We start from the raw sequence: 23,411 nt of genomic DNA on the forward strand, positions 1-23,411 counted from the left end.
TTTCTTGTAGGTTTTGAGATAGGTAAGAGATTTTTAGCTTCTGATCTTAGGGATTGATTTGGTGTGTAAGGTGTGACTAGATTGGCTAGTGCAGGGCAGACAGTAGGCTTGAAAATAAGGTTGTGCAAGGTGGATAGTTGAATAAAGGCAAGTTGGTTGGGGTGTTCAAGCCAGTTTAGTTCTAGTAGCAGTTTACAGTGATGTGTGTGATATTTTGAGTTTGTGGCAAACTTTGCAACTTTGTTGTAGTACTGTTCCATCTTGCTTAGGATAGAAGTTTGTAAGCTAGTTAGGATAGGACCACCGTAAAGAAGGGAGGGAAGTATCAATGTTTTTGCAAGGGTAGTTTTGGTTGCTGCAATAAAAAAATTATTGTTTCAGTACATCAGATGCAAGTTCCTAGTCTTTAGAGATAACCACTGATTTTATTCCTTACAGGTTCTGTCCTAAACAGTCCTTCCAGCAACCAGGATGTAAGTTAAAGATTACTGCTGCAGTCCTCTCCTAGATCTTCATTCTATCTCTACAAAATTTGTCACTTGATTTTCCTACAGGGCACATCCAACATATGGACCAGGAACCATGAATTCTTAGACAGAGTCTTTGCTGTACTCACGATCTTCCCACATGAAAATTAACATTCTGATTTCTTACTTTCAGGTTAACAGTGTTTTTATTCAACACTAATAGGCAATTAGTTTTCCACTGCTTTTTCTAAAACAATCAATTGTGTCACTAATTATTGTGAGAATTTTAAAGACACAAGTTGCAGTTTATACTAATTTAAAGTCATATTCCACATTTTTCTTCACATACCAAATCTGATAGTATATTTGATTTGAATTCAGTGGTATGAACCTGCATATTGGTTTTATAACTTACCCAAACCTCATAGGCCTCTCAGGCGCAGTCCTCAGAAACTCTGAATGCACACAAACAAGACAATTCCCATCACAACACATGAAGTCACATATCATTGTGTCTCAGATACTAAGCCCATAAGGAAAAAAACTCCACAACCCAATATTCTGGTCATAGGAAACTACATTGTGATTCACACTAATATCCCTCTTACCAGGCTGAAATAAGGGGAAAGTTGCAGTTAGCTGCATGTCCCAGGCCAGGATTCTCCAGATCATGGAAGCACTCAGGTCACTTACCCCTAAGTACTAGGTATGGCTCAGTCATAGTCCATATGGGAATGAATGACCTGAGATGTACCTCCTTGGGATATACGAAGAGAGACATGATTGAACTCTCAAAATATGTGTCAGAGGCAGGTATGAGCCAAGCATTGAGCAGCATTCTACCATCTCCAAGGATGATGCCACAATACCAGAAGAAAATGATTGACTTTAACAACTGGCTTATCTAATGGTGTAATTCCAAAGTGGGTCTAATACTTGTCATCCTTGGAGGACATGGTAGACAGTTTATGGTGCCTTCATCTGTCACCTCTAGGTTTTCAGATATAGGCCAAAACATTATGCACCCCTATAGTGTCTTTTTTAGGCATTGCCAAACAGCCAACCCTTCCAACATAATAAAAGCTACTCAGGACAAGCTAAAGGCATTACTGCTCAATTCTAGGAGTCTCAACAAGAAACTGCACTCTCTAGAATCTGTCCTCTCCCTGGAGAATGTTGATGCCTGTGCAGTTAATGAAACATGGCTCAAAGCCACAGAAAGCACTCTGGCAGTGCATCGCTTTAATGCCGTTTATACATTCTGACCACCCACCGGATGTGAAAGGGCAAAAGGTGGAGGTCTATCTATCTTCAAAAAGGATAAGCATACCTCAATTCTGGTCAAACAATATGACATGCTTGAGCTACTCCATGCTCAACTAATCATGGGAAAACCCATTACCATACTCTTGCTAGCTACAGGTCTCCCACCATGAACCTAAGAGTAGACTCAGAGGTAAGAGATCTAGGGACAGAGATACATAGTAATGTGAACTTTGACTGCCATGTATCCACAATGGTAAGGAAGTCCTTTTATGTGGCAGAACATATAAGTAAAGGTTTGGCGTACAGATCCAAGGAAATTATAGTCCTGCTGTAGTCATCCCTCATTAGGCCAATAATCGAGTACAATGCGCCTTTTGGCATGTACTTAACTAGGCACTTACAGCAGCTAGAGTGACCTCAGAGGTTCCTCACAAAGAAAATACAGGGTGTAAACTACATGTCCTATGTGGATAGACTAAAAGCCCTATCCCTTTACTCTATCTCCTACTGCCTATTAAAAGGTGACTTATGCCTGATCTACAAGGCACTCACAAATTCAGCCCCAGTGGAGTTATTACACATCCACAAGTCAACCAGCATGAGGGTTACTAGGGATCTAAACTTAGTCAGTGATTCAAACAAAATATGCTAGAGATACATGTGTGTCTCAGAGATTGTCCCTTCCTTGGAGCAGGCTTCCTATTCACATTAACCAGAGAGCCTTCCATGGCCCTCTTCAAATGCAATTTGGATTAATGAATGCGAATCACAAATTCACACCTGGGGTAGCACCTATATCCCTTATGGACAGGGGCAATCTGTAAGTTACTCAATGCATAGGCATAAATCCATGCCATCATCTTGCCCCTAGACCCCATATAGTGAGTAAAATCATATTATATTGGCTAGGCTTGTGATGGCTCTTTAGCTGTTAGCCTAGAAATCTCTTATGAATCTGAGACACTATAATACTTGCATTTTCTTTTTGAGCAACTAACAGTGGACATAAATAAGATATATTGAGGAGGAACATTTTTTCTGGTAATGCATGATTTGATGAGTTTACTCTGAATTCAAACTGATGACTATTTCAGAATATTAACAGTAACTATTAAGATTACTGGAGTATATTTTGTAGCACATGTATTTTATTCATAACAAGAGAATAGTTAGTTTCACATAAGGCAACATTCTGTTCAGATTACTAGTAACCATGAAGTTAAAAGTCAGGAAGGCCTGAATGTTCAGACAGTTTTAAAATTATAACAAAACTTTATCCAGTTCTGCTGTCCTTCAGAACCTTATGCTACATAACACCAGTTCCTTCTGGCTCTCTCTTTCCCCTTCTTTATCTCTTTCTCTGAGCTAAACATACCCTGTTTAGTGTATTAACTGCATACAATATCCATACATTCTAACCCTGTATCTTATTCTCTTGGTAGTCCTTGCCTTTCTCATCACTCTAAACTGCACATTATTGCCAGTTCATATTTTTGTTAACCAAAGCATCTATCTCACAAAGATTGTTCAGAAAGACTAACAGCTTGCAAACTATAACTTCTTGTTTTCCTTCTCTGGATTTAACTTATCTTTTTACACATCTCTTGTTTTGAGATTTATTGACTCATTCAGCGTCAGACCACTCTCTCTGCTTAATGAACACTAACTGTATGAAATGAAATGCCAAACTTTAATTTTATAGCATGTTATTACTCTGTACTGCACTTTCGATCTTTCTCTGTCATACACACACACACACACACACACACACACACACACACACACACACACACACACACACACACACACACACAAACACACATGCTCACACATGCACACACACACACACACACACACATACACACACACACACACACACACACACACACACACACACACACACACACACACACACACACTGGGATTTAGGAAGCTCAACATTTTGTGCAGGAACAGTGTAGCCATTCCTGCACGGAATATGGCCGCCGAGCGATCCAGCAAACAGCTGATTTGATGTGCATGAGCATGCCTACACTGTTCCTGCACAGACACACCTGCAGAATGCTAATTACCTCATTTTGTGGTGAAAACCATTCAAATGAGGTGAGTTAGCAATTCAGCAAGCAGGCAGGTATCTGTGCAAGAACAGTGTTAGTTGCAGAAATGCATTTGGTTATTAACCAAACACATTTCTGCAAATAATAAAATGGAGGCATGACAGCTCCCAAAAAACATGTATTATAGTCTTTAGGCATGCCAATGGCCAAATATATGGCCATTGGCATGGAGAACTGCTTAATGTTTATAAAAATCAAAGTTTTTTTTTTTTGGGCCGATCTCGGTCGTTTAAGCATAGGGCAGCAACGAGCAAACGGTATCGTGCCGAAAATAAAAAAAAATGTGAAAACTCAATTTTAAGGGAAATCTGCATTTTGTCATTATAGCCTATTATGCCCATATAGCCTATGGCATGCAGAATCAAAACAATACCAGGGAACAGTGGTTGTCAAGGGGAAAGGCTCTGTATTAGTGCAGTAATTATGGACTAAGGCAGTGGGGTATGCAAATGAGGGGAGATTTACTGAATCACAAAAATCTTCTAAGTGACAAACTGCACCTAACCGTGTAGGTGCTATAGCATGATCATGTAACTAGGAGGAGCAACAGACATGAAAAGAGGTGTGTCAGGCATGTTGTAAGCACATTGGAGCCCTATGGTGTCTGAGGTTGCATTGACTTATTCCATGAAATGAGGAGCATGTTCGCATCTAGGGGAGGGCCATTTCTTCATGTTTACATTAGGTAAGGGGTTTGCGTGGCATGCACTGGGTCTAACACCACCCCCCTCGAAAAAAAACAGAAATAGCAGGACTGTTCACATTTGGGCACTGGGTTTGTGCAGCGTGCCTCTGGGATTAAAAGGAGAAGAAATGGAAAGGAAAAAAAAAAAGGAAAATAGAAGAATAAAAGCAATCAAGAACAGATTACATAGCCATCAGGTGGAATGCATCACAGTCAGCCAATCATGCAGGCAGCATCGGCAGCACAACAGTATAAACTATGGAAACACCTTACAGTCCCACAAACTCTGCACCACTGATGTACACATGCAAGGGAATTTTAACTGGAAAAATGTTAGGGGCTGCCGTTGTTTTGATCCATCAGTATGTGCTACAGGCTAAGGGCAGAGAGGAGGATAATATTGACAACTGCCACAGACTAAGGAGGAGGAGAAGAGTGTTCAGACCTAGGGTAACTTACCAGGGGCTACATGATCTGAAGATAGTAAAGTACTACAGGGTGGGCAGGGACATACTTCAGCAACTTGTTGAGCTGTGCCGGCCTCGCCTTAGACTCAGAACCAACAGAGGGGAACCCATCCCAGTGGATACCAAGGTATGTGTAGACTTAAGAATACTAGCTACTTGTACTTTCCAAAGACCTACTGGGGACATCATGGAGGTCTCACAGGCATCTGCATCCAGGGTACTCTTCCAGTTTCTGGATACCATGCTGCCACATGCCGGTGAGGACATTTACTTCCCCAACACCTGTGAGGAGAGAACCAGCAATATGCATCTCTTCCACCATGTAGCAGAATACCCAAAGGTACTGGGTGCCATAGACTGCATGCACATCCACATCAAAGCACTACCCAGTGAACAGGGTAGGGTCTACATAAACTGCAAGGGATTCCCCTCCATCAACTTCCAGGTCATGTGCAATGCCCAGGGCATTATCATGAATGTGTGTGCTGGCAGTTCTGGAAGCTATCACAGCTCCCACATCTGGCATTCATCACAGCTGTACCAGGCATTTGCCAGTGGGGACATCCCGTATGGCCATCTGGTGGGGGGTGCTGGCTATGCACTGGAGCCGTGGATGATTACACCCATCAGAAATGCACAAACACCCAAACAAGAATGCCATAATAAGGCACACGTACAAACCAGGATCATTATAGAGTGTGTGTTTGAGATGCTCAAGTCACGGTTCCACTGCCTTGACATATCTGTTGGAGCCTTGCAGTACTGTCCAGCCACATGTGCCACATGTTCATAGTATGTGCCATGCTACACAATATGATCCTGCGGAAACAGCTGCAGCAGGAACAGCACAGGGAAGGACCACACAGCCCAACACCATTTCAAAGGTCAGCACAGGCACAGAGGGACTTAGAGGAGGAGGCCCCTGACCCTGACCCTGATCCTGTAGGCAGATGGAGGCATGCCCAGTATGCTCAGGCCTTGGCAAAGAGGCAATGCATAGCACACACACTGACACTGTAGGGACACCAGGGACTGACACCTCTCTCTGACTCACACACACAGTAAAATGGATGACACCCACACATCACATTATCTGTAACTTTCCATGTATAGGCAGTGCACTGCGTGCATCCAACATAGGTAGCTCTCAGGCACTGTCCTCACAACTGCTGCAAGCACAAGATAAGTCAGTCCTTTTAACAATAAATGAATGAATTAGTATGTTTTGCTAGCATATCTATGGTAATGCTGCATGCATGCAAGGGAATTAGGTGGCCTACTGGGATAGCAGCACACAAATGGCAGCTATGTGGGACACCAGGAAATGTTTGGTTAAAACTGGCCACCACACAATATTCAGTAGTATCCAAGGTGGCAAATCCCACTGCAGTATATATGTGTGGGGACAACTAACTGGGGGGGGGGGTCATAGGTCACAGTCATGGATTTCATTGTGGGGGTCCCATACCCACCCCTCACACCCACACAGCAAGTCAGCTGTAGAAAACCACAGAGAAATGTCTGGTAAAGGCACACAAATGGTGGTAATGTTGAATCCCCCCCCACAGACTTACACAGTGATAGCACAGCAGGACCCACAGTTGGAGTAACGCTATGAAGGGTAAGAAGTCAGAACCTCAACTGTATGCCAGTACATTCTGACCTATGCTCTTTACAAGACAAGGCACAATAGTATGGTAAATGGAACCAAAATATAAAGCAAATATCAGCACAATCTGTGCAAATGTGCACAGTTGACAGGTGTGCTCCCATATACCCACACAAATGCAGTAACATGTATGTTTGCAGGGGAAATGGCAGCATAGCACACATTGGCAAGGTTGTACCAATAGACATGAAAGCATGTTGTCTGTCCACAATATGCAGGGGCAAATGAGCTATATGTATGTGTGGTTAATACTGTCTGGTTCTGGCCAGCACGTTCTCCTGGCAGTTGTCTTGTAGTACCATAGGTACAGTGCTTTCTTTGACAGGGCCATGTGCAGATAACTGCAGTGCCAACTGTTATGCATTTCAGTGACACCCACTGCTCTGCCACTGACATACCTGGAAGTCACAGTCCTATGTGGAATATACTACATATACTAGTGACATCTTGAAGGATGTGTAGCTGAGGTGCCAAGGCTTTTGTGAATATAAGTGCTTTTTGGTACTGTTGCCAGTGGTTATTCTCAATAATCCTTTTTCGTTATGTTTGCTTTTACATATAATGGACATGCTTGCATAGTAGAATGCATTCTGTACCCACACCCATAATCCCCAACTTCTGATGGCAAGATGTCTGCACGATGACTGGACAAAGGCAGAAATAAAAGTGGAACAAAGGCACAATGATAGGCATGTGTTGTAAATATCACCCTTAACATACTGAGAAAGTTGGTAGGGTGAGGGGTTTGCAGTAGCAGGAATTGTCTGAAGGTTATGTCATCTAAAACAGTAATGTCTGTCATTATTTTGTAACATCACTCTTCAATTATATGTAACTATTTTGCCATAAAAACACAAGTTTATGTAGTCAGGGTGAAACCTCTAGCCAAACACCTGGACAATCTGACAAAAAATGTACAGGTGAGAGGTATGCCGACACAAGTATATGAATTCTCAGGTTAGAAAGATACCACACAAGCAGGAGATCCCCAGCCAGTGTATCACCAGATTGTGGGACTGTTTACATAGGGTGTTATTATTAAACTGGCTGTAGCCACACCTCACAAATGACCTTGTTGGGCAAGAATGTACATAGCTGACCTCATAATATTGGTCTATGTATCATGCAACTAGTATTCCTCCGGTAAAGCACTGTGATGATCTGAGGATGTCTGGCACTAGGTAATGACACAATACATTGCAGTGTCAGAGTACTGATAAGTCAGAAAATGTCTGCTAAACAAACCAAGTACATTGAGGAAAGCCTGTGTACTCCTGAGAGGTATGGCTGTAGCCCACAAAACCCTGCACTGGAGTACACCTATCTCTGGAATGGAGTCCCACTCTAATTATAGAAGGTCACACTGGGCATGATCCTACACTTAGAGAATCACAGGACATGTTGGAACCCACATCGGAATATATGACCGTATTGTGTATATATGTTTGTGCATACAGACAGCTATATACAACTCAACTGTCCCTACATACACATATCTGACTGGATTACCCTCAGTTAGCTGTAGGTGGCCCATATGTGATATATCTGCATTTGCTGCATGAGATACACACACATATATATGGGCAACAGATAACACATGTCAAGCATACACACATAGATGTGGGTAAGTGAGAGACAGACAGTGATAAAGAGAGAGAGAGAGAGAGAGAGAGAGAGAGAGAGAGACAGGGGGAGACAGACAGAGTGAGTCACACACATAGATACCCTGAATGGCTTACAGTGATGTCCTGCTGTGGACAGTGGCATACCAGTTGTAAACAGTTGCATGCGCCAACATAAAAGGTGAGCCCCATTGTGTAACAGTACTGAGGTTGTGTTTATAATATCACATCACCTGCACGCACATGTGTGTGTGTGTGTGTGTGTGTGTGTGTGTGTGTGTGTGTGTGTGTGTGTGTGTGTGCGTGCGTGTGTGTGTCCATGTATCCATAGGGCTAAGTATTAGGTGACTTTTACCACTAAGTACACTTTACATTACCCTACTTCACAAGATCTACTGCTGTCATTCACTTTAGAAGTACCATTGGACACTGATCACCCCTATAATCTCTGTAGTGTGTGTGATAACTGTGGAACACATTAGTACAAATAACTAGATAGGTAGAGGCCCTAATCTCAATACTCGCAACTGTGTGTGTGTGTGTGTGTGTGTGTGTGTGTGTGTGTGTGTGTGTGTGTGTGTGTGGGTGTGTGTGTGTGTGTGTGTGTCTGTGTGACAATTGTGTATATGAGAGTGAGGGTGTGTGTGTTTGTTTGTTTGTAGATGAAACAGTTTTAGGCCATTCCCACACACAACACTTCCTAGTTCCCCACTTAATCAGTCCTGTTGATGCCATTCCCCTTATCAGCACCTTTGGCCAGTTCTCAGCCCAGTAAGCTCTGTAGCACATGTGATAACTGTGTAGCACTATAGTACAAATAACTAGATTGGCAGGGGTCTACTCTCGGATTTGACAAATGTGGGTGTATAAGTGTATGTGTACAAGTGTGTATGTTTGTAGGAAGAAGTATTTTGATAAGTTTCCCACCCACTGCCCTACTTTATCAGTCATGCTGATGTCATTCCCCTTATAGGTTCATAGGTATGTACTAGGCTAATGGCTCTGGAGACTTTACAAGCCTAGCCCATAGAAGTGCCCTGCCATTGTGCCACCCGATATTAGTTCCCAGTACCTCTATCAAGTAGAGCCACTGGAATGATCCCTGGGGTGAACTTTCTATTACCTATCCACTCATCAAGATTTCTCTGGAACAGACTCAGCTAGGTGCTCTGCTTGACATATATAGGAAGTCTATTCCAGGACATGTACAGTCTCTGGGTGAGGAACCTGTCCCTCCAGCTTGTTTTGTTGATTGTGGTAATGAGGTTGAGATCTCTGCAGTGTGTGTGGTGTGGAGGAATTGGGATGTCTTTAGATGTAGCATTTCTAAAAGAGCTGGGTCAGACAATACTTTCTAAGTCAAGCAGAGATTGCCTCTAATTAGGTGATATGAGACAGAATAGCTGGAGTCTTTTGAGTCTGTCTGTGTAGGACATGTGTTTAATGCCTAGGATCCTCTTTGTGAGGTACTTCTGTGGTCTCTCCAGCTGTTGCCGGTGTCAAGTGAGGTACATGCCAGATGGGCCATTATACTTGATGATTCGTCTAATGAGGGAAGAGTAGACAGAGAAGATGACCTCTTTCTTCCTGGATGCAAAACCCTTGGTAATGAGATCTGCCATACAGAAGGACTTTCTGTCCACAGTGGCAATGTGGTAGCTGAAAGAGAGGTTGCTCTCAACCCATGTCCCCAGATCTCTTATAACGCCTACAGTGTTCAATGTTCTCCCATCGATGTGGTACTTAGTGGGAATTGAGTTTTTACCAAAGGGGATGATGATGCATTTTGTGGTGTTAAGCATCAGGCCATGGTTTCCACACCAGTCATTGGTCTCAGTGAGACCTTTCTGTAGGATGTCTGCATCACTTGTGGAGTTAATGATGGCTCCCAGCTTGCTGTCATCTGTGAACTTGGTCAGCCAGAATTCCTTTGTGTTGGCCTGGACTCTGGAGAAGTAGATGCTGAACAGGAGAGTACTCAGGACTGATCCCTGTGGGACTCCACTCATGACTGGTTGGCAGTCTGACTTGGAGTTTGTTACTTTCACACTGAGTGTTCTATCTATGAGTCAATTTGCAACCCACCTAGTGATATAGGGGTTGATGACTAGTTTGGCGGGTACATCAATAATTCCTGACTGAGGAATGGTATCAAAACCTTTTGCCAGATTGATGTAGTCTGTATGCAGTGCCTTACTGTCATACACAGCCCTGGTGATTGACTCAAATAAGTCAACCAGGTTGAGCAGGCATGATCTCACTTTCACAAAGCCAAACTGTGTGGAGTCGAAGTTAGGAGATTACCTGTATCTTTGTTGCTCAGGTCTCTGATGATGAGCTCCATAGTTGTACATATCAGACTTGTCAGGCTAAAGGGTGGATAATTCCCAGGGTCTGTAGTTGTGACTCCTTATGTCAAGGATGATTGTAGCAGTGCACCATTTGGGAAGGACAAAGCCTGAGGTGATTCTATGACTGAACAGGGCACACAGATGTGGTGCCAGGTCTCTTTGTAGTTCATGTAGAACACAGCCAGGGATATTTGTGGGCCCCATGGAAGCTGTACTCTTGCTCATTGACAATACAGATTTAACTTGGGTTGCAGTAATGCTGGGTGCCTGGCATTCTTCTAGCATTGTGATTGTTCCCTTAGGGGGAAAGAGGGGTAAAGCTGGCAATGAATGTGTTGGCAAGAATGTTGGCAATATCTGTTGACTCAGTATAGGAGGTAGGATTGTGTAGTAACTCAGACCACTTCTAGGTATTGCAGTGGAGGTTCCTGATATAACTATCAAAGGCTTTGTGATTGTTGTCAGTGTCTTCTGCAATTCTGCCATCATAGCTGGGTTTAGATGATTTCATGAGGGATCTCAAGTTGTTGTTGAGGCTAATAAGGGAGTTTTTCTAGTCTTGGGACTCCACCTTTTTCTGCAACAGTTTCTTTCTTCTTTTGTACAGTTTATTAATGGCAGGGGACCACCAGATTGGCCTCCAGTGTTTGGAGAAGAGCATCTTGGTTCCGTTGGGTATGGCTAGTTCCATGCATTTATGTACATGTTTGTACAGTGCATTTGTGTATGATTCAGCAGTCATGTAGCTATTTTCCATTGGCATGGGTGCTGTGAAGTTAGCCACCTGCTTTTAGGTGTCCAAAGTCAGCTTTGGAGAGGTTTTTCAAGGTGGTTACTTTTGTGGGGTGTGTGGGTGAGATGTGGATTTTCATGGTGATTACTATATGGTTGGATCTGACCAGGGAGGGATTGACTACTGTTATTGAGCAATGATCCCATATGTTAGTAATCAGCACAGGTCAAGGATGTTGCTTCCTCTACTGGGGGTCAGAATGAGCTGGTCCAGGGCATTGGAACTGATGAATTCCAGGAAGCGTTCAGCCAGTGTATTGGTGCTTGAGTACATTTCCCAGTTCCTGGAAGGGTAGTTGAAATCTCCTAGTATGAGAGTGTTGGGCTGGACCTTGATAGATTCCAGGGTGTTGAGGAATGTGGATTGAGAGTCTAGGGACATGGATGGGGACCTATAGCAGGCTATGACTTGGAGTGCACTATTACCCAATGTCAGTTGTACCTGAAGTATCTCAGATGCATTATGCTGGGATACTAGTCTGGAGTTGTGCATATCCTTTATGAATACAGAGATACCACCGCCTTTGGAGCTGTGGTCCATGTTTTGGGTCTGAAAGGTGTGGAATGAGTTATAACCTGGTAGTGCAGGTGTGCTGTCTGCTGCTGTAAACCAGGTCCCTGTTACAGCACAAATCTCAATGTTCTCCATTTTGGGGAGTGCTTCGAGCGACTGCATCTTAAGATTTAGACATCTAGTGTTGAGCAGCATAACCCTCAGATTGTATTTATTTATAGCTATTACGGTGTTTTTTTTTTTGAACACCAACTAAAAAAGGCACTATAGGGGTGGCAAGAGATTAAGCCAGTACCTGGAAGATGCAGACCGTCTCTGGCAAGGCACCATGGTCTGACAATCATGTCATTCCAAGCAGACAAATACTGGATTCCCTGAGAATGACACCAGACACTTAAGCCAATTGTTGAAATCAATCATTTATTGTTTGTACTGCGGTATCATTCTGGGTGATAACTGCACTGCTGAGGTAAACTATTACAAGAGCCAGAAAGCCTGCCTTCAGTTTTTTCCTTAGATCTTGCTAGTTCTTTCTCTCTTGCACTTCAAATAGCCGAATAGCATTGCACTTCAACAGGTTTTTGTATCAATTATTCTAGAATACCTGAGAGCCATCAGCAGTAGTCATTGTACTCAGATTGTATTTATTTATAGCTGTTACAGTGTTTTTTTTTTTTTTTTTGGTTTGTGCTGTGTTGTGGTGGTCGAGTGGGTGTCTGTCTTGGTGGTTTCTGCTGTTTGGGTAAATGTCTATTGAGTGGCTCTATGAAGGTGGGTGTGTGGTTTTTGTTTGTATGTCAGAGCTGTGATAGTGGGTGTACTGCTCAGGGCTACTTCATACCTGCCTGGCCCACATAATCTGAGAGCACCACCATGTCTCTTTTCATGTAGTCCAGGGAGGTGTGTCTCTGGTCATTTACACCCACATGGACAATGATAGAGTGAAACTTGTAGTTGTTGTGGCGTGACCTGATGTTGGATTCTGGCTCCTGATAGACAGCTGACTGTTACCGTCTCCATATTCAACCTAGTGAGTGGGACATCTGTGTGCCTCACTACTGAGTCACTTGTGATTACTGTATTGGACAAGGTGGCTAGCCTTAGGGGCTTACGTTGAGGGGCACACTGTGTTGGTGATATATGTGTCCTGTGGTTTGTGCTGTGTTGTGGTGGTTGAGTGGGTGTCTGTCTTGGTGGTTTCTGCTGTTTGGGTAAATGTCTATTGAGTGCCTCTGTGAAGGTGGGTATGTGGTTTTTGTTTGTATGTCAGAGCTGTGATAGTGGGTGTTCTGGAGGGCTATGTGTTCCATGTGGTGTAGTGCAGGTGCTGAGCTTCTCCTCTGGACCAGTTAGTCTAGTCTTTGCTGGAGAGTGCATATCTTCCAGTCTGGTGATATAGGGGTATCTTTCACAATTTTGAGTGTTGGGAGTTTAGATGAGAGGGTTGTCTGTGTACATGAGGCAGTTGCAACAGTGCCTCAGAATGTCCAAATGCACCAGGTTAATGGGCAAAAGCACAGAGAACTGCACTTTAATCATGCGAGGAGGGATGGTCATAACTACTAAGTACTGGAGCTAATTCCATCAAGAACGTCTACTGCTGATGGCTCTCAGGTATTCTAGAATAATTGATACAAAAACCTGTTGAAGTGTAACGCTATTCGGCTATTTGAAGTGCAAGAGAGAAAGAACTAGCAAGATCTAAGGAAAAAACTGAAGGCAGACTTTCTGGCTCTTGTAATACTTTACCTCAGCTGTGCAGTTATCAGGACCTTTGGACAGTTGTCAGTCCAATAAGCTCTGTAGTGCATGTGATAACTGCGTAACACTATAGTAACTGCGTAACATTATAGTGCAAATAACTAGTTGCGTTATACCATTTGAGTTGTATACCACCCTGTACACTTCCCATCACCCTACTTTACTAGGCCTGTTGTCATTCATCTTAGAAGTACCTTGGGATAAGATGAAATCATATAAGCTCTGTGGCATGTCTGATAACTGCGTAACACTATTGTAAAATAACTAGGTAAATAAGGGTTCTAATCTCAATACTGGCAAGTGTTTGTGTGAGAATCATATACTGTGTGGGTTATACCATTTTGAGTTGTGTACCACCCTGTACACTTCCCATTACCCTATCTTACTAGGCCTGTTGATGTCATTCACCTTAGAAGTACCTTGGGACTAGCTTAAATTATATAAGCTCTGTGGTGTGTCTGATAATTGCATAACACTATAGTAGTTATAATTAGGTTGGGGTTCTAATCTCAATACTGGCAAGTGTGTTGGGGTGAGGATCATATCCTGTTTGGCTTATACCATTTTGATGTTTGTACAATCCATGCCTGTTTACCACCTCCCGATGGCATTACTTTATATAGCATGGTAACAGCATCTGCCTCACATGCAAAATGTTAAACCATTGTACAGGCCACACCAATCTTTTGTACAGATGTCTATGGAATATCCAGATGTTTGCAACCTATATGTGGTCTGTGTCCCTTAACAATGCCCGTGCATGTGATATTGTTGCCAAATCAGCCACTGTGAGTATAGCGACACACATGCCAGCATCAGGTATCATACCTGACTGAAACATCATGCTGATACAATGTCTGCTACCATATCAATTGTCCAGGCTTGCAGGAGCAATACATGACTCCAGATGCTATTTCTGGTAGGTTATCTCACCATCCATGAAGGCATTCACAGCATTACATGTTGTAAGAGGTAGTGGGTTATGTCCCATGCGTATAATCTATGTGGGGCATGCCATGTGTATGTAGTACTACAGTACATCAAAGTGGATAAGTAGGTTTACTAATCTGTCTATTGCCAACTGTGTTTGTGTTACTGTATGCACATCCCCTGCGTGAGTCCTTACTGTGTGTATGCAATGGATATACCATTTTGTCTCCCTGTTTAGCCCTGTAAACTCACGAATACATACCACAAACGTGTCATACACAGTATCATGCATGCCCACACCAACTGCATCAGGGTTGAGTGTATGAAAAAGAAATGGCAGGGCCAGCAGGTGTTGACAGGTGAATCTGTTCCAGTTAATGTAATGGCTACGCTTGTGAAGGACCTGCTGACAGTACTGCAGTAACCTGTTCTGTATTTATGAGCCTGTGGTGCTACACAGCACTGAGGTGACATGTCTGAAGGCTTCTGTCTGTGACAAGGAGTATGTATGCAAGGTCACACTGTCTGACAACAGTGTCCCTCACACACTGTTACATGCATACACACCTGGTACATATACATATAAAGCTGTACTTTGCCTATGACATGGTCGGTGTATTCCCACTCTGCCATACTCCCTCTTGGTAATGTCGGCAGGGCCACAGCCTGCAGACACACAGACAACTGGAACACAAACAGAATACAGCATGCCAGACTGAATTCAGTCAGTAGTACTAACAGCAATAATGCATCCTGGCTAATGAGGTGCATACACCTGTTTGTGTACCGATAACAAATGCAAGCAGACAGCACCTTACACAGTATTACATAGCTACACTGTACTATATTCACCCTGTGCATCAGACCCATATTAGCATGTCCCTGCATCGATGCTATGAATGACAGGGATGTGGCACATGTATCATCATATGCACAGGGTGTGGTGTGGGTTTGCCAGAGGACTAGGCTGGGCCATATGTTTGACATCATGTGTGTATGTTTAGAGGCATATCCAATAGATGGGCTGTGCAGAGGTGCTGTGTGTGTGTCTGTAGGTGACCTGCCTGTGATACATACGTGTGTGTGCATGTATGCACACAATCATGCCAAGTGGCTGCCCTACACAGGGATATGTTGGGCAGTTGTGGACAGTAGATGGCAGGGTGTTCAGTTCACCGTCACTGGCCATGGACACAGGAACTGGTCCTGCCAGGGGTCTTACTGGCACCACCAGGCCCAAGGCCAGATGCAGTACTGCTTCCTGATGTTGACTGCTGTCTGCTGGATCCATGTCACTGAGAGGACCAGCCAGGATCATGTGCCCATGGCCTGCTCCCATCTGATGTGGACAGCAACCCCCCTTTGGTAGTGCTGGTGTCACTGACACTACAGGAGTGTGAAGGTGTATGGCCCCGTAGACTTTCAGCTGTTGTTGGTGCTGACCTACGTCCATGTGGCTGATGCCCATCTCCTACCACACACTCTAGCACAGACATGCCACAGTCAAGGATTGCCAAGGCCTCACCCCACCATCTGTTCATGACCTCAGTATTTTGACATGTGGCCTCAACAAGGTCATGTATGTCGCCACGTAAATCAGAAAGAGTTGCATCCACCACCCTGAGTATTTGTCTGGTGTGCATTCACTACATGCCTGTGCATCCATGACAGCCTGAAACATGAGTCTGGTGACACCTGCTGTGACACTTGCGACAGCAGCTTGACAAGCAGCATTCCTCCTGTGAGCATTACCCCTGTCTATCCGCCTGTGTGAGACCTCGCCTGTGCTCTGGCTATGGCTAGTGTCTTCACTCACACCTCCTATAGTCACCACTCTAGCTGGTTTTATGCCACCACCTGCCAACTGTCCATAATCTGTGGCCACTGGTGATGGGGTATGTGTGGGCATTATCACTGTGTGTGGGGATGGTGTGAACAACAGTGGGATGCCAACCAATAGCACAGATTCAGCCCCTGGCAACCCCACCTGTACCTCACTATTCCTATCATCATTGTCAGAGTCTGCAGAGACACTGACATCAGTTTCCAAGTGGGAGGGACCCCTAACCCCATCGCCACCTGAGCAGGCAAGGCAACATATGTACATTAATACCTGCACTTTAAGGTTGGCTGGTACACACAAACACACACACACACACACACACACACACACACACACACACACACACACACACACACACACACATGCACACAAGCACACGCATACACATGCACAGGCACACACACACACACACACACACACACACACACACACACACACACACACACACACACACACACACACACACACGCACACGCACACACACACCCACCTACAGGTGAGGTGGCACAAATCTCTTACACAGACCTCACATTACCCAAATGGTGACATGCATGACACACGGCCCTCAACATCATGCATTGAAGCCAGTTTTATTCCATGTAACTAACGATATAGAGCTCTAGGATACATGAGTAGTGTTAGTAGGTGATGGCCCTTTCCCAGCAAAGACTGCACCCATGTGCACATCATTGGTGTTCACCTATATAGCACAGTGGCAACTACTACAGAACATACCTCACAACTGTACAAATCCTTGCCGAATTTGTAGATGTCTGGCTCATATGTTTGCCCTGTTTCTCATAACCCCTGTGTTTGTCTGATACATAACTGGGATGATCTGAGGAGTGACGTCATTAATTAATGACATACATTTGAGTTTCAGACCTCCAAACCAGCAGTAAATATATGGTCACACAAATCCTGTTATACCACCAACCTTTTAAGCTTACAGTGGATATAAGTGTACACACCCCTGTTAACATGCCATGTTCTTGTAATATATAAAATGAGACAGCAATATTGCATTCAAAAATATTACCTGCCCTCCATATGATGTATGACCTGTGCAATCCAATCGATAAACAAACGTGTAAAATATAATGAATGAAATATGTACAATATGGTGGCTGCATAAGTGTACACACCCTTAAAATGATACTTTGTTGAATCACCTTGTAAGTGACTTACAGCATAGGTGTCTATCAGCATGGCACATCTTAACTTGGGATTATTTGGCCACTCTTCCTTGTAAAGGTCCCCCAACTCTGTCAGATTGCAAAGGCAGCTCATGTGCACAGCCCTCATCAGGTCACACTGGGGGTTTTCTATCTGATTTAAGTCTAGGCTTTGGCTGGGCCAATCCATAACCATGAGAGTATGTTCAGGTGGAGCCATTCTGTGGTAGCTTTGGACGTATACTTTGGGTCTTTGTCATGTTGAAGGCTGACACCCCTTCCCATCCTCAGCATTCTTGCAGATGCCTGATGGATTTCAGCCAGACATGAGTGTTATTTGGAAATGTTCAGAATTCCCACCACCATGACTACAGGCCCAGTTCCAGCTTTGGAACAGCATCCCCAAGGCAGGCTAATACCACCAACATGATTCACTATGGGGATGGTGGTCATCAGGTGAAGAGAGGTGTTGCTTGTGCACCACACATACCTTTTGGTATTGTGGCTGTAAGGTTGATCAATAGTCATATTACACCATAACACATTTTCACACATCTTTGGGAGATTTGATGTGCTGTATTGCAAATTGTATCCACCCCTGGATATTTTTTGGTTTGGGGAAATGCTTCCATCTTCTGACCTTACCCCATAGGCCAGACGTATGCAGAATATGGGATATTTTTCTCACATGTAGTACACAACACCAGTACTTGCAAGAGATTCCTGCAACTCTTGCTTCCATCTTCTGACCCAGGGGTGTAGCCAGGATTTTCAAATTTGTACTTACAGCTTCCAGACTGCTACCCCCTCCACAAGCCACACCCACATTAACACTGCTGACCATTCCCTTCATATTGCTGATCTCTGAACAGATCACTGGCAAGTATATGTCAGGGTAGTAATTACTTACATGATGCCTGAACATTTCATTCCAAAGGTGCATCTTCCATAAGTCAAAAAACACAATACCTTTCCATTCACACTAGGACAGATCAGTTTGCCCTTCCCAAGATTACTCTTCTTCCCCTAACCCCTGTAGTGGCTCATTAGAGCTCCAGTAGTACTGCCGACTAAAGGACTTGCAGGCTCTAGACAACACATGCTCCGCAGTGTTGTGCACTGTAGGTACAACATATAGAGCTCTCCCTAGGTAACACCCAAGCTGTGAGTCACAACTACCTCCCTTCCACCCGCATGGGTCACCTGGCAATAGCTTTTCACTCCTACAGACTACACTCACACTAAGCCTTCATCACCTCTCCAATCTTCCAATATTCTCACATCAAATACCTGCATCTATAACCCCCTCAGATCTCTCCATAATTTCTGAAGTTAGTAGCTAAGGCCAAGAACATAATGTCTGTTGAGACTGGATAACACACTAGGCTGCCTACCGGTTAGTCTGAACCTGATATGTCAAACCCCCTACAAAGGCTATTCAATACCAATCTCAAAATAGGTTTTGTGCTGGAAGAATGAAAGATTGCAACAGACATTCCCTTGCATGAACATGAGACATCAGTGGGCTGCCGCAATTATATACACATAAGCCTAACTAGTCTCTTCTGGGAACCTATGTCAACAATGAGCTGTCCCTTGATCACCACGTATTCACTATTGTAAGGAAATCCTTTTTCATTGTACAGATTATATCTAAAGGTATATCATTAAGATCCAAGCACATAATTGTTCACCTCTACTTGGCACTCATTAGGCCAATCACTGAGTATAATGCCCCTTTTGGTATGTACCTGTCCAAACATTTGTCACAAGCGGTTGCCATTTAATCCTCAAACATTTAGGAATTATTCCAAAGCAAACCTCCAACTAATGACTTATACAATGGTGAAATTTCCATTCCCCCAAACCATGTGAACTCTGCTACCAGTATGGAATTGTTTACAGAATCCCTATACCATCATGTAAACAGCTGCACTGAGGTAGCTGTACCCACAAGGAATAAGCAGAGAACTAACTCAAATAACACACCCACCTGGTGGAATCACAATATTAACAAGTTGTATAAGAAAAGGAGGAAAACCATGGCCAAAACTAGGAAGTGCAATATCCAGCAAGGTGAGAAACCCCTCAAACTAATTAATCAACTCAGAAATCTTATCAAGCCTACCAAAGCGAAATTTGAAATATCCTCAAAGACAACGGATAAACACAAGGCCTCCATCAGCTTTGTCCACAACCTCAAAGGTACTACTTAAAAGGAATCACAGGATATAGCAAACCTGATGGCTGATAAATTTAATCACAATTTCACCCCTTCTTCCCCTCAATACCTCCCAGGTGACACCCCCCGACCATAACACTCCTGGCTATCACTAGCAAACAAGACTTCAATGCACTCTTCAAGGCAAAGAATACTACATCAATGGGCCCTGATAATATCCTGGGATACCTCTTGGATAGCATGAAATATGAGATATCAAACACTCTAAAATCACTGTTCGGCATTAGCCTACTAATTGACTTCATTCTTAATGAATGAAGGACTGCAACAGTTAATCCTTAGCACAAGGTTAGGCCTTCTACTGACCTGGATAACTATAGACAATAAGTCTGATTAGCCTTGCATGTAAAGCAATGGAAAGAATTATCATGGATATTTTAAATAAAGACGCAATGAACCTGTTTTCTTATTTACTTCTACAATGGTTACAGATATTGAAATAAATAGCACAAGCACTGATAGCCATTTGCTAAACAAACAATCCCACAATGAAAACAGACTTAGCATGAGCAGCAAACGTCTCTGTCCTTGGAACTCATACTCATTGAAATGGCATGAAAACCTACATTAAAATAAAATGCATCTGGCCAGTGGAGGATTAAGTTTAACTTTGAGCTGTTTTCAAACCATAGGCTCCTTGCACACATTTATAGGGCCATGCACACACGTTCTTTGATTCAGGTTCCTGATTTATTAAATTATATTATTTGTGTAATACAGCAACATTTGTTACAACGGTGTTCTAAATTTGTAGTTATGAACATTATTCTAGTAAGCAATGAAACAAAATATATGAACCAATAATGACAAAACTACCCATTTCAGAAAATTTCAACCATAAAAGGCCACTCAAGCTTCTGTCATTACAATCCACCAATATTACTCCATAAGCACAATCTCTACAGACGTAAAATTTCATCCAATAACTTCCACATAAAAGAGATCTGTAATAAAGAGGTTGCTACTGGTAAACACCTTTACATTTCAATGTTTCATCTACAAATTCAGTGCCTGCTGCCCTTGAAGAATTAGTTGCCTATGTAACATTAAAAAAATGGTAAGGTGGTAATATTTCAATAGGGAATGACTGACAAAGTGACAAGTTCATAGTTACTAGCCACTCATTAAAATGCACCAAATAATCAGCAATCAAAATGGCATTGCAATATCAGCACTTCATCTACATGGTGTGGAAGTAGAATCCACAGCCTTCTGCACCAAAAGCAATTATGCTACTAATACTGCTTTCAAATTCTACAACACAAACAGTGACTGCCATTTGCTAAACATAACAGTTAGATGTACCATTGAAAACAGACTTAGCATAAGCAACAGTAAACTTATCTTCCCTTGAAACTCACAATTCCATGAAAATGAAATGAAACTTAGTCCCTTGAAAATGTACTGAAATTCAAACTCACAATTCCGTCAGCAGTCTGTTAGTTGGTATAGAGGATTCAGGCTCTTGTCTCCTGTAATCAAGTTACAGGATCAAGCCTGATCAAGTTACTTGACTAACCTGCCCTCCCCTTTAACTAGAGCATTACACACCATACCTACATAGCTCTCAACTCTTAGTATAAGAAATCTGGACAAAGCCTAAAATAATGGGGGGGACAAAGGCCCCAAAATTGGGACAGATTTTAAATATTGCTCTTACAGACTTAGAAAGTTGCTAGAATAACAGCATTTGTCTTAGCATACATTTTCTAAAGGAAATTAAGTCTGAAACTCAAATGCATGACATTTAGTTATTTCAATCCTCAGTGATTCGCCAGAAAACCACAAATATTGAGGAACAGCAAAAAATATAAGGCAAAATTCAGGACATTCTGCAAAAATCTGGACAGTTGAGAGGTACGCATGTCTCAATCTCTTCATGCAATAAATCTGGACAAAGCCTGAAATAATGGAGATACAATGGCCCAAAATAGGGATCATGCCTCTCAACCACTTCAAGCAAGAAATCTGGACAAAACTAGTAGTAATGGGGGAACAAAGGACCAAAAATAGGGACACATTTTAAATATTGTTCTTACAGAACTAGAAAGTTGATATAATTACAGGTTTTGCATTAACATGAATTTTCTGAAGGATATGGAGTTGGAAACTCAAATGTCTGCATTATTTTCTCACTTCACTCCTCTATGGTTAGCTAGTAATTCGCAAAACCACCAATTTTAGGGGAAATGGAACAAAAATGTGGGGCAAAATCTGGACAGTCTGTGAAAATCTGGACAGCTGAGAGGTATGACAGGGATAGATTTTAAATATTGTTCTTTTAAACTTAGAAAATTGCTAGAATAACAGGAATTGTGCTAGAATATATTTTCTGAAGGATATGAATAAATATGTCATTATTTAGTGACTTATTCCCTCTGTGATTTTCCAGAAAACCACAAATTTTATGAGAATCAAACCAAAATTATGAGGCTAAATCTGGACAGTTGAGAGTTATGTTAAAGACACACACATCCCTTCCTACCTTCTCACACATAGCAACACAGTCATCCCCTACTTCATACATCAACAAACGGCTAGTTTACATTCCATACACATAACTACTCTGTCATATAGCAACACAGACCACAGTCTTCTAATTTAAGAACTTTAAATCAGCTAGATCAGCTGGTACAATTATAGAAACAGTAAGCTTTTTGTGCAAAAAATGAAGAATCCAAGGAGGCACCATCCTGTTTCTTAGATAGGTGAGTATGTAAAAACATTTTTTAAAAACTGTTTGAATTCAGCATTAGAAAGGAGATATCAAAGGGCAGGCAAGCAGAAAATGGCTAGCAAATGTATCCTAATAGAAGAATGGCAGACCACTGTACAGTAACTCATACAATCAATCAAGAACCAGGATGTTGGTTCTTTGACAGTCACCAAATAAAAACATTTTTTTCCACTTACATACGCATGATTTTTAGTAGATTTTCTCATCTCCTTGAGTACCTGTTGCACATTTTCAGAAAAAAAGGTGCCAAGGAGGTTTCAAAAATTCTGTCATCCTGGCAGGTGACTGAAGAGTCTCCAGACAGGTGTAGATCAGACTCCCGCATGTTGTGTGAGTAAATACAGTATGCTGGGAAGCTTGTGGTAGCTGCTCTTGGCTCAAAAGAAAAGGGAGAACCACTATTGCCTTGAGCAAAAGGAAGTCACTACCATGACTTTTGCAGAGAACCGTAATTATTGCTGAAAGGTGCAAAAGCATGCAGGAACCTTTCCTTCCATGGGAGTGAGAATGCATGTCTTCCACGTCTGTCTTCAAGAAGTGCCAGTGTGGAATTTCTTTAGCTGTCTGTTCTGAAAGGTGAGAAACACATCTACTGGAGGTGTTCCTCACTGCTGGATCAATTCTCAGAAGACTCCAGGATGACATTTTCATATATGGGGTTCTGCTAAGCTTGTGTGCAGCAGTTGTTGCTCTGATGGCATGTATAAAACTCTAAGAGTCAGACAGAGCTGAATTGCTACCTCCCAGACTATCAGCCAGTCTGCAAAGAGGGT

Source organism: Protopterus annectens, chromosome 1.part2, assembly GCF_019279795.1.
Source record: "Protopterus annectens isolate FY-2018-M chromosome 1.part2, PAN1.0, whole genome shotgun sequence".
Classification (NCBI taxonomy): Eukaryota; Metazoa; Chordata; order Ceratodontiformes; family Protopteridae; genus Protopterus; species Protopterus annectens.